Source organism: Sipha flava, unplaced genomic scaffold, assembly GCF_003268045.1.
Source record: "Sipha flava isolate LNK unplaced genomic scaffold, YSA_version1 549_pilon_pilon, whole genome shotgun sequence".
In the NCBI taxonomy this organism is placed as follows: Eukaryota; Metazoa; Arthropoda; class Insecta; order Hemiptera; family Aphididae; genus Sipha; species Sipha flava.
Window position 1 is genome coordinate 41,109 of NW_020273532.1, and position 13,671 is coordinate 54,779.

Below are 13,671 nucleotides of genomic sequence, written 5' to 3' on the forward strand. Positions count from 1 at the left end.
TTATTCTAATTGTAACTGTTGTTTATTTCTTCGAAAAAATAATTGTCCCCACTAAACAAGTTCGTGTGGGGGCCCTTATTTATATTTCGTAACGATCTGCAATTAATATTCACCATTATTATTATTATTCTTATTGTTGTTATTATTTTTGTTGATGTTGATATTTTTATTATTATTAATAATAATAAATATTATATGATAAAATAACTGTATTATTGTGTACATTAAGTTTTATTTACGATAAAAAATTGCATTTTATTTTAATTTAATTGGTTGTTTATCCAGTTTAAGATTTTTTACTTATTATAAGATTAATTGAACTATTTTTGAACTATTCTCAAATTTCATCGGAAATATTAATTAATGTTAGTTTTGCAATTACAATTAAGACTTGTAAACCTTAATGAATTCGCTGAGATGCAATTGAAATCGTTTTTCTGATATCATGATTTATTAATGCTTGTAAAAGTAAAACGTTATAATGATATAGTGACTCGTCCATTCCTAAAAATAATCATTTTGAAAAAAATTGTAAATACGAGTATTTCTTGCGGAATTTTTTTGTGAAACAACTATATTTTATCCTATAAATTCCTTTAAATTAGTACACGTCCAAAAATGAACTAACGTTTAATCATGATATTAATCGGTAGAAGTACTTATTATAGTAAACACAGTAGAGACACTAGACACTACTGATTGAAATATTTAGTACACTTTGGCTAAAATTTCTACGACTATATAAAAATGTTATAAAATTAATATAATGAGTGTTTCATTATATAATAGTACACTAATATGTGGGACTCTAACTACATTATTTCATAATGTAAATTTTTCTCATGTGCATTTAATAAGATATAATCTACTAGATTGGGAAAGTGGCGTTCCCATCGCCCAGTAACCTTCATTGGGTGCTACAATAGCCCCACTCCGGTCTTAATTGATTAGAGTGGTCTGGTCCTCCAGGTTGAGGGTTGGGTGCTGGGTTAATAACCCAGTCTCGTAAAAAACTTATATTTAGCAACCAAATAAAAAGCCTCAGAATAGTGGAGATAAGGAAAATAAAAATGGAAACTGGAAATTGGAAATATTTTTGGGTACATGGAACTTTCGGACATTATATAACACTGGAGCGGCACATACAGTGACGCAAGAAATAGGGAGTTATAAACTTAAGATCGTGGCTATCCTATAAATTAGATGGCAAGGAACGGGATCCTTAGACATTAATAATCATACCATTTTCTATGGGGATTGTGATAATCGACGAAAATTCGTTACGGATTTCATAGTACATAAGTCAGTAGTACCAAACGTAATGGAATTTAAGACATTTAACACAAGAATATCACTATTAACAATAATTATTAAATCATACTGGGTTAATTTCACAATAATTAATGTTCATGCCCCTAATAAGGAAAAGACTCAAAAAGAAAAAGACGACTTCTATAATGAATTAACAAACGTAGTAGATGGAATACCTAATAACAGAATAGTAGTTATATTAGGAGATCTAAATGTAAAAGTAGGAAAGCTAAAAGTAGCTTGCATAAAGTAACGAACAATAATGGCCTCAACCTAATCGACTTTGTAACAATCAAAGACTTAGTGATTAAGAGCACAATATTTCCCCATAAAAAGATCCATAAGGGAACATGGAAGTCACTAGATGGGAATCACACAAATCATATTGAACATGTGCTAGTCAATGACAGATTCAAAAACAGTATTACGAATGTCAAAACGATGTGAGGAGCAGACTGTGAATCTGACCACTATTTGGTTAAGATAAAAATTAAAGCAAGACTAAAAAGGAGGATGGCAACAAGACCAACGATTATTGACAGGTATGATATAACTAAATTCACAGATGAAGTATGCCGTAAACGTTTTATAAGTGAGATACATAGACGCAGCAGGGAATTAGATATAGATCGTACAGGTTCAATAAATAATATGTGGAAGAGGGTACAGGAAATAATAAAAGAAACATCAGCTGAAGGCCTGGGCAAATTAAAAAACACTAAAAAACCTTTGTTCAACGAAAAGTGTGAGAAATCCCTAAATCAAAGGAAAAAAATTTAGAAACTTATACTTTAATGATCTTTTCCATGAAGAAAACAAAACAAAGTATAATGAGAGCAGAAAAGAAGCAAGTCGAATCTTTAAGTATGAAAAAAGAGCCTATACGAAAAACATTTTGAAAGAAGCAAAAAAATATCGCAATGAACATAACACTCACTAATTATACAAAAAAATTAACACACTGAAGGGAGGTTACAAAAAATATGAAAAGTTCCTAATAAAGAAAGATGGAATACTAATAACTGCCCGATCAGATACTATAGAGAGCTGGAAAACGCACTTCAAACATCTTCTTAACTGCAACGCCCCCTTAGTAACCTTTACTTAGACAAAAACAGAACCCAACCTAAATGAATATACAATACCGTTAAAATAAGAAGTGGAACTACAAATAAGGCGATTGAAGAACTATAAATCACCTGATGAGGACGATATACAAAGTGAATTAATGAAATGCTGGATGAAGATTCATTAACACATATACATAGGTTACTAACCCATATTTGAGAGAAGGAAGTACTACCGGAAGGTTAGAATATTGCAGTCGTATGTCCAATCCATAAGAAAGATGACCCACAAATATGTAATAATTACAGAGGAATATCCTTATTGAATGTGGTCTACAACATATTGCCATATTGCATTTTAGACAGGGTTAAACCCATTGCGGAAGAAATGCTAGGAGATAATCAAGGTGGTTTTTAACCCAACATATCAACAACGAATCAAATCTTCAGCCTAAGACAGATCATAGAAACATCATGGGAATTCAATAAAAACATATATATATATATATTATTTGTGGATTTCAAAAAAGCGTACGATTCTGTCCACCGATATAGCCTTATAAACATATTGAAAGAGTTTATGTTTCCAAATAAATTAATAAAATTAATTGAGGCTACCTACCCTGCAAAATACAGAAATCAAAATAAATGTAGCATCAGAATTGTCAGAGCGGTAAAGACAGGCCTAAGGCAAGGAGATGCGCTATCACCAATATTGTTCAACCTAATATTAGAAAAGGTAATTAAACAAGTAAAAGAAACAAATTGTAACAATGGAATAGTATTGGGAAATTCGAACATAAATATCTTGGTTTATGCGGACTATATAGTGATATTAGGAGATACTGAAGAAACGGTTAAACAAGTATGCAGGAAACTCATCATGATGGCTAGTAAAGTCGGATTGGAAATAAACGACGAAAAAACAGAGTACATGATATTAAGTTGCCAGGACAGAGAATATCAACAAGGACAATTTATGAATGTTGAAGGGCATGTATTCAAAAGAGTCACGCATTTCAAGTACTTGGGGCACTTTCTAACACAAGATAATGATCTGAAAATGGAAGTCAGTGCTAGGATACAAAAAGGCAACAAAAGTTTTTTTGGTCTTGGAAAACTACCGAGCTCAAGAGTATTATTGACAAACCTGAAAATACGAAGATACAAATTTACATGACCATTATACGACCCATAGTACTGTATGTCGCAGAAATATGGCCACTTATGAAAGCAGAAGAAACCAGAATAAAAGTATTTGAAAGGAAAATCTACGGCCCATACGTCAACACAAACACAGGTGAATAGCGTAAACGTCATAATAAAGAACTCGAGGAGCTGTTCCAAAGACCGAACATCGCGAATGAAATCAAGAAAAGGAGATTGACCTGGGCAAGACATGTTGGGCGGAGAGTGGGATTCATAGTCAAAATAACAATCGAAGATAACCCGGTCGGTAAGATACCCCTAGGAAGACCATGCTTACGTTGGGAAGGCTGTGTAAAAAGGGACGTGGGAAGCATTGAACCAGTGATATCATGGAGAGTAGCGGCAGAAGATAGAGATAGATGGAGAAAAATTTGTTTGGCGGTATCGTCTCAATGACCGTAAACCAATAAAAAAAAAAAATAATATGCTAAGTATAGCTACTAATACAAAAATTACTGTTGTTAAGTTTATATTTTCTTATATTTCGGTTTCTCCTAGCATACTTTTAAGGTATGTCCTGACTCTTCGTGTTATTCGGATAACTCTAAATTATATCTAGGTATATATTTTATTAGGTACCAGCTGTTTGATAAGGCCAAAAATGACCTCAAATTAATAAAAAATTTTAAAATTGTAAATTGTTGTAAAATGTTCTCTCATTTATTAAAACAATATGTGTCAAAAAAATTTTAAGTTAAAAATGGATATAAAATCAAATTGGTACAAATGAATAATATGTTATGACAAATTACCAGATTTATATTCTCTTAAAATACCTTAAATATGATGATAATATTCTCTAAAAAACCTTCAAATATTATTATTATATTCTCTTAAAAATCTTAAAAATATGCAAAAATAATCAACAAACATCAATATATGCTTTAATATGCATTTTTTTTTTTTATACAACATTTTAATCGTGGGGTATTTACGTACTTATTTTACTAACTTACTGTTGTACTTCAGTAAGAGTAGGAATATAGTAAAAATATAACATTATAGTCTATAGCAGTGACGTTCAACCTTTTTCCTTTAGCGGGCCACTTTGGTAAACAATTATCTTCAAGCGGGCCACTAAGTATAAAAGTACAAAAATAATCTTATATATTGGACTTGTTTTCTTATCTTTTATTGTCTATTGAAAAGATTATGAATTAAGGTACACATTAGTTTGATTAATACGTTATTTTAAGTACACGGATGATATCGATATTTAATTGTGAAGTTTACATATGAAAATGTCGACAGAAAAAAACGCAAATATATTGATGATTGCCGAATTTTCATTGGTCTATAAATTACTTTTTCATTGAAATTAATGGAAAGCCGTTTGTCTTGTGTGTCGTGTAAATGTTTCAGTTTTTAAAGAATTTAATATCAAACGACATTATGAATCAAAAAATGTTCTTACATTTTTAAAAAAAAATTTTTATTTTAGAAAATTCGTAACGGGCCACATAGAATATCTTTGGGGGCCACATGTGGCCCGCGGGCCGCGGGTTGAGCACCACTGGTCTATAGTATTAAAATTTAAAAACAATATTCCTTGGTATATTTTAATTAAGTGTTGTAATAATACTATAATATGTATGTATGTACTATAATATTATATAGCTACAATATGAAAAAATAACAAATAATCTTATATATTAAAATATAATAAAACATAAAACATTATTTAACAAAAGGTAATCCTTAAATAATTATTATTTAATACAAGTTATAAAATAACAATATCCTTTGGTGCATATAATGGTAAATATTTACTTTTTGAAGAATAATAAAGAAACTTGAAATACAATATACAAATCAATTTAAATATTATTATCTGAATTAACAATAATATATTTTTCAATATTATCTCATAGTTAATTTCTTAGTTCAGTCATATGTTAGTTCTTCTATCGCTTAAAATGTGTTTATGGAGACTAAATGAACGTTCAACATCAACATGTTAGAGGTGAAAAGTTTATGTCACCAACTACACTGGGTGTAAAATGTTCTGGAAGATCTTCATTGTTTCCATATAAAATGTTCCCAACTTTTACTAACATTTGGTAATATTTATTTTTTGACATAATTAGAGACACTTTAGCTTTTATTAAGTTACCCTTTTCACCAAGTATATTTTGGTTAGTTTGCAGATAATAGTTTGTACAATCTCCAACGTTGACATCAATCAAATATTTTAAAATATACTAAATCTAACCTATGAAATATTCTCAAATATGCAAAAAAAAAACTGTTTTCTACATACTCAGAATAGTTATTATATTTATTACTCTCATAAGACTGGATAGACCCAGTAACGATATGTAAAAACATGTAAATCCGGTCTATAGTTATGACGCAAAAAAATAAATATTATTTTGGTAATGTTTGTGTATCACAATAAGTACATTAACTATTCTAACAATTATTTTATTCACTTTCATATTATATAATATTGATTTACTACAAGCCATTGTGCAATACGTAGATTAGGTTAGTTGTATGCCGACAATATTGAGGTATAAGAGTTGTAGGTACACGATGTTGTTAAGGAATATTTATTATGGATTTACATTAGAAAATAATAATTCTGTAAAAGCCATTTATTAAAATAAATAGACTTGACACGCGTAAATGAGGGTATGTTTTTTAAAGACGCATTTTTAAATCAATTAAATTTATTGGGTTCTACTCGTGTACTGGCCTGTAGTCTGTTTAAATTTTATAACATTACCATTTTGATAAAAAAAAAAAAAAAAAAAAAAATTAAAGATAATTACATTAATACGTGTAAATTTTGAATTGATACCGAACGAGACCGTAATGATACCTGAAATTAGCAACGCAAAGCGAAGCATTAAATTTTCCATTTTAGTATGTAGCCAAAACAGTTTTTTGGCTGCTACACTGTAAAATAAAAAAGCAATTATTTACAATATTATTATGACTGGTAGTTTATTTGAATACTTGTGTCGTGCTAGGCGCTTTTAATTTATAAAAGGGTTGATGGCTTGTATTGTTCTAAAACACGCATACGCACAATTAATTGGAAATTAAACGCACGGCGGCGTATTTACGATAGCATAAGAACGCTTACGTAACGTATGTGTATGTTAATGATATTGAGTTTTTAAAACGGCAAAAATGATGTTTAAAATACTGAACGTAACCGTTCTAGTTTGCATGACGTGCCCCGGACATGATGACAATAATTAATTTCGACCGTTCGTGTGTTGAACGCATAAAACGATTGGGCAATTAAGTATAGAAATGTTACCCGAATGATATCATATTGTTATAATGCAAGTAACGAGCGACCTACGTACGAGTGACCTTTGTCTCGTATAATAATACCGATGTAAGTATGGTGGTGGGAAATTGAAAAATTAGAAACGAAACGAAGTGTAAGAAAAAAAAAAAAAATAGAAAAATTCGGTTGCACGGACGAAACCTAACCTAACTTGCCGCGGGCCGGGTCGCCGGGGCACCACCGAGCGCACCTACGATTGGCGGGACAATAACGGTCCCGCGACGACGGCGTGTCGCGTCACGTTGGTGCCACTGGCGCGGCGGTTATCGAGCGGGCGCACGTCCTCGAGCTTGCGCTGCCGACCTTGAGACACGTACCACCGCCAATCATGGTATCCGCGTTTGCGATAGGGTATGGTCGGCGGCGGCGCGAGAGTCTGCGTGACGCACGGCGGTCGTGCGCATAGCTGCTGTTGTCCGCGCGCGTATTCCCCGGGACCAGCTGCTTTAGGGCCGCGTGCCAACAGCGCAGGAGTGTCCCTTCACCGCCGCCCACAGGTGTCCCGCGCGCGCACTACCGGCGACACCGAAGCGGGCGAACCGCTGTCGCTAAGCGCACCTCAGCAATCGCTGCACGTCCCCCGAACCACCGGCGCCACCGTTTCGTACCCCGCGGTCTACGTACGTTTCGCTGAATGTTTTTTTTTTTTTCCCAAGAATTTAACAGAATTCGTTTCCGCCCGAGCGGACATGAAAATCGTTGAGACACGTCACCACCGCACGGCCACCACTGCTTCCGACGTCGTTTCCACAACCTGTAATACGCCTGCGCGTATCGCGTACGTCATTTAATAACAATAATAAAAATAATAATAAAAAAAAAAAATAGCAATAATAATAATAATAAACCGATCATGCGAAAAGTAAGTAGTACCTGCTGTAGTGTATAGTAATACTATTATGATCAGACAGCGCATTTATTGCATTCTCGCGGTCGTGTAACAACACAATATACACGTATAAAATAATATTGCGAACTCGTTTCGCACGGTTTTTTGTCCACACCATGAACAATTTTTGACTTCAGTCAAAGTACGCGTTTTTTGATTTCGACCATTGTTAATTCGCGAACACGACCACGCCGGGTGCCTAATATTTTTTATTGATCTAATTCCACTTAAGCCTTTTAGTTTTAGTACCTATAGTGTTGTAGTGTTTGATGTTTTATTATAACGCGAAGGTATGATGTTCGCTTTGTGTACGAATATATATATTTGAGAACAGTGAATTATTTACTCAAAGTAAACATTATTAATAATATTTGATTGAAAGTTAAATTGGTTTTCAAAATCTGAATGGAATCATCTTACTCCATAGCATATGCTTTTTAAACTCGCATCGTATTTTATGCTCAGATTAAACCATTGGTTAGCATGTGCTATTTATAGTAGTACCTATCTATTGTAATTAAATGTAAAATTTTGCACGATATTCTTAGTGTGTTGCAACATTATGTTATAGTTTTAATGAATGAACTCAAAATGCCTTTATATTGGCATAGATTTTAACAGTTGTTATATTTATTTTATTTTTATTTTCTCTGCATTTAAATAAAATATTACGTTGGTAATATAATTTTAGAAATTCTCATATTATTATATATACTATTATACTATAATGTGTATTGGTATCATCGTGTGTTTTAAGTATTCATTTATTTTTAATTAACTATTTTCTTATGGAGTTTTTTTTTTTTTTATTAGACGTCAATAATAACATCTATCAACCAAAATTATAGGAAACATTAAATAACTTGTATTTAAAAAAAAAAAAATGTAGGTATTGATTATATATTATGTAATGTAATTGAATTCACTTAAACGTTTTTTTAATTAGTACTTAATTATTATATCAATACTTCTTTTAAGAAATATTACATCAAAATCAAACTGGTTTTAAGACTAATGTTCAAAAAAATTGTTGCAGAAAGTTAGTGATACATGAAAATATTCGTACATAACTTTCCTGTCTATAATTTTCGAATCTCCGCAAAATCTTTTGCTAAATCTTAGTAAACATAACATTTTACAATTCTTAAATTTGTAGTTGTTAGAATTTATTTCCGCATAACTTAATTATTTATTTAAACTATTTTGTTTATTATATTATATTTATTCTTGAAAGTATGTTGGACTAAAACCATATTATAGATTTTCACGCAGGTACCTAATTGTTAACTTTTTGTCTATCAAGAAATGTATAAATTATTATTACTTACTCGTATATTTACTAATTTTAATATTAATCGATTCTTATGATTTCACCCGGTCAAGGCCTGTTTTATTATAAGTTTGCATTATGTCATGTAATAAAATAACTAAGGTTTTTGAACAATTGCATGATGACATTCTATTTAAACATATTTCTACATAATTTTTGTACATAAATAAATTGATATAAAGTTTTTCTAAAAGTTTTGAAGAAAATCATAATTCTAAATTAAATTTATAGTCTAAAAGGTTAGAATAGTTACTATAGTATACCTTATTAAGGTTTCTTTAAACTTGATCTAATGTTATTATTTTAAATTTTATACTATATATGTGCATCAGGTATTTGTTTTAGTATTATTGGTAGAAATTATTATAATATTTAAAACAATGCATAGAGTTTAGTGGTTTTTTATTTTTTCCTGGACACAAATAATTAAATAATAAATAATATTTGTTTATTTAATAGTAATAAAAATATTTGATTATTATTTATTTTTTTTATGTGAACATGATTCATTAATAAATGTTTGTGTTACCGCATAAAAATGTTGAGTTTATATTTTAATTGCTTACTCGTGCTTTTCCTCCATTTTGTATGAGTATTGAATTGTGAGATAATTATTAAAAACGGTATGGTTGAGTTTCGAACATAATTGTGTTAAAACATTATGAATAAATAAACAGTTAATGGTAAAACAAATAGTAATCAAATGTATCATAATTTATTAACTTTAGATCAATGATTTTCTATGTTTTTTCGTTTTCTAATATATTTATAAAAATTACTTCTACAAGTTGGAAATGCAAAAAATATTTTAAAATTAATTTTTTTATAGTTTCCTATTATGATAGTCATCTATAATAAAAATAAAATCGTTGATGAATTTAATCAAAAATGAATTATAAACATTTGAAATATTTATTAAGAAAACTGATTAATTTAAAATATACCATAATTACACGTTTACCCGTACAATTAAAATGTATACACACCCAAAGGTTGTCTTTGGTTTTTTTTTTAGTTTTGTACTATAGAATAAAAATCAATAATCTTACCAGTCTTTCTCTTGTTCATTTTACAGCGGTTTATTTATTTATTGGTCATTCATTTTACAATGTAAAAACAATCACTTAAACATATTTATCCCATAGATGCGTGGCTCTCGATCAATTATTTGAAAACTGTGGGTCGTTTCTACTACCAAATTAATTAAAAGTTATATGCTGAAAATGCATCACACGTATTAATACAAAATCAATAATTTACTTATATAATAATAATATAAAATTATTTTATTTGTAACGTGTAGGCGTATACAATAAAAAATCGCAATTCATCAATCCGAAATATTTTTATCTCGTACTGGTGTATTATTAGATCGGCATTACACTGTAGCAATCGTATTCGCACACTGAAATAAAAACGAAACTATTCGTTCGCGAAACGACGAAAAAACCCACCCGCGTGCATAAGATGCTTTATTATGAAAACATTTACGAACAGCTGATGGACGCGCGTTTTCGTGTTTACTATGAGTAGAGCCCGGATTTAAATGTACTTAAAACCATACAAATAGGCTCTAAAAAATAGCCAAAAATGTCATTAAAAAAATGCATTTTAAAATGCAATTGTAGCAATTGTAGTGATTACTACAGAGATGACCTTAAAAATGACATTTTTTTATTTTTGGTATTATTAACACAATATTATTTAACTATTATTTTATCTCTATTATTTTTTATTATTTTTTACTATTATTTAATAAATTATAATCACAAACAACACACGTAATACGATCGCAACGTCTGCAATGTATGTAACACGAACTGACTGATTATTTGTTACTTGATCGAATACAGGTAACGTTCCACAGTCAATAAGAAATTAAGAAAAGATAAAAACTAAAATGTAGAATAAATATTGACCATATGTATGGAAAAATCCGATAAACCTACTTAAATATTAAGAATATAATTTATCTTTTGATTTTATTTTGAATAAGCTAAATTTGTTTAGTCATTATGTATTAAAAATCAACAAAATGACCCAGTAATACTAAAAATGCTCTAAAAATGAAAAAACGTCGAACTATACAAAAAAAAAAAAAAAAAATGGAAAATAAAATTTGTAGCTTTGAAACCCTCGTTACACGAAACGAATTATGTACTTAGAAAGCATTGTGTATGATGAACCAGAAGAATATGCACTTCATTAAAATCCGGCCCTAACTATGAGTAAACATTTAATATGAATTTCTGACGCCCGTTTACCCGTTTTTAAAGTATTTATAATAGAACAATAAAAGCTTACGACGGTAGCATGCAAAACGTTAATAATTTCGGTGCAAACGCACAGGAGAACCCGGAAACGTGCACGAATAATAATTTATTCAAACCATTTTCGCGGTCAACACGACTCGTACCGAAATTTCGTGTATGTATTTCACGGATCCATGCGCACGATTCGACCGATAACTTCAATAGCAGAGCCCCTGCGGATAATAGGATTGTCTCGGTGAAAACACGAAGTATTTGCCAGTCGCGCGGAATGTTGTAATTGGACCCGGACGATTGCGAACACATTTTTGCGCTTCGCGCACGTGCGTGCGCGCGTACAATTGCACTGCACCTAGTTTTGGCGATCCGGCAGCAATGGTTAAAAATTATTACGCGTTGCATTCGACTTTTGTAGTGATAGTAATCGATTTCCTCGAAAACCGGTCCTCGGGGTGGCACCGCACATGGTTTGCTGAGCGCGTACGACCGTAACCTTGGTCTTGAAAGAAAAACCAAAGTCTTTTACCTTGAACTCCTCCTCGACGTTTTGTTGCCGTGCAGTCAGCTGCCGTGCGGCATATGGCGGCCAGTCTGCCGCACAACAATAGTTTATGACGGCGGTACAGTCCGAGAATTCGGTACGTCATGCCCTTGACCTACACTAAATTTATTGTTTTACATCCTATTGTCTAAACGTGTTTATAAATATTTTTAATATTGTATATATATATATATATATATTATTTACTCATTAATTTATATTATTTTTTTGTACGTTTTGTATGAAATCGATATCCCGTCGCCGTCGTTCTCGAATTCGTATTTCGCTCAACCCAACATTAATTATTATTAGATTTGATAATTGTTGAGTAGTTGTCCGCCGCCGCGTACTTCAATCGTACAAATATTTACAGGTAATCGATACAATTAATCCTTGAACACTTGATTTATATTACGATTCGAGAGTTTTAAATGGGTTTTTATTTTAAATTGTCTGTTATTTTAATGATATATCGTATAAACTCAATGTTTTGAATTATTAATAACAAATTACAAATAAAAAATACAAATTAAAAAATATATTAAATATAAATAATAATTATAAAAATTATTTATTTTTATTTAACGCCAATATACATGCTCTATAAATTATTTTAAGAAATGTATCCAATTTAGTGAAATTGACGTTTTTTTACACTAAATGAAAAATTCGTGAAGTGGATATAAGTAATATTATCCACATTGTGAAATATTTGATTTTTTGGTAAATTTTATGAACTGATTTGAAATGTTAACAGTATAAATAACAATTTTATTATTTTATTTTGCTTAAATAATTTAGTTTATTTTAAATTAAAGTATTGTTTAATGTTTTTTAAGATTAGCATTAGATTTTTTTATGAAATTATCTATGTATTTGTGACACTGATAATTGTGTGGTAGAAATATAAAATTAAAATTATAGTTATTTGAAATAGATCATTAGTAACTTGTAAATTGTATGAACTGGCTTGTCAGTTAATTAAGTAATTTTATTTGAACACTCATCAAATAATTTACAATTATATATATATTACAGATTGTATGCTCGCTGACTCTTCTTCTTCTTCTTTTGGCCTATCTACTGTCTAAGATTTTTTGCCGTGATTACTACACTTCACCACCTATCTCTATCTTGTATTATTCCTCTCCAATCTTCAACTCCAAGTGTTTTTAGGTCTTCTTCCATCACGTCGATCCATCTTTTCCTAGGTCTTCCTCTATATCTTTTCTCTTGTGGTTTCAATTCCAATGCAACTCTGGTTTATAATATGCTTATGCTAAATATGCTTCGTTTTCCTCTCTTCTCATTATATGACCTAACCATTGTATCCATTGGCCCTTAATAAAGCTTGTTACTAGTGCTAGTTCTAATAAATCATACAATCCTTTGTTATATCTCTTCCGCCAGTTCCCCGTGGTTTCATCAATGGTAGGTCCACATATTTTGCTCCAAACTCTGTTCTCGAACGTCCTTAAGTTTCTCTCTGTATATTTTGTCGTCGTCCAAGCTTCTCAGCAATATGTAAGAATCGATCTTATAATAACCACATACAGTCTTACTTTTGTTTTTGTAGACATAATTTTGGATATTAAGAATTTGTTAGTGCGTAACAGGCTTTTTGGGCTTTATTTATTCGAATACTTATTTCCTTTCCCCAGTCATTTTTTATGCTTAAAGTTGCTCCTAGATATTTAAAATCACTAAATTTTTGATGGATTAAGTTCTCCATCTCGTAGGGGTCTTCCCC

General features: G+C 30.8%; 1 protein-coding gene across 3 annotated transcripts in view; it reads left to right on the forward strand.

Moving 5' to 3' along the window:
• LOC112691023 (band 3 anion transport protein) overlaps window positions 1–13,671 on the forward strand; it is a 61,369-nt gene that overhangs the window by 20,189 nt on the left and 27,509 nt on the right. Inside the window, exon 1 of one of the 3 annotated variants that reach the window (XM_025565135.1) lies at window positions 7,516–7,669. The exons of the other annotated variants lie outside the window; for them this stretch is intronic. The gene's annotated coding sequence lies outside the window, so the exon portion shown is untranslated. Of the gene's footprint in view, window positions 1–7,515; window positions 7,670–13,671 lie in introns of those variants that run through there. 3 annotated transcript variants of the gene reach the window in all.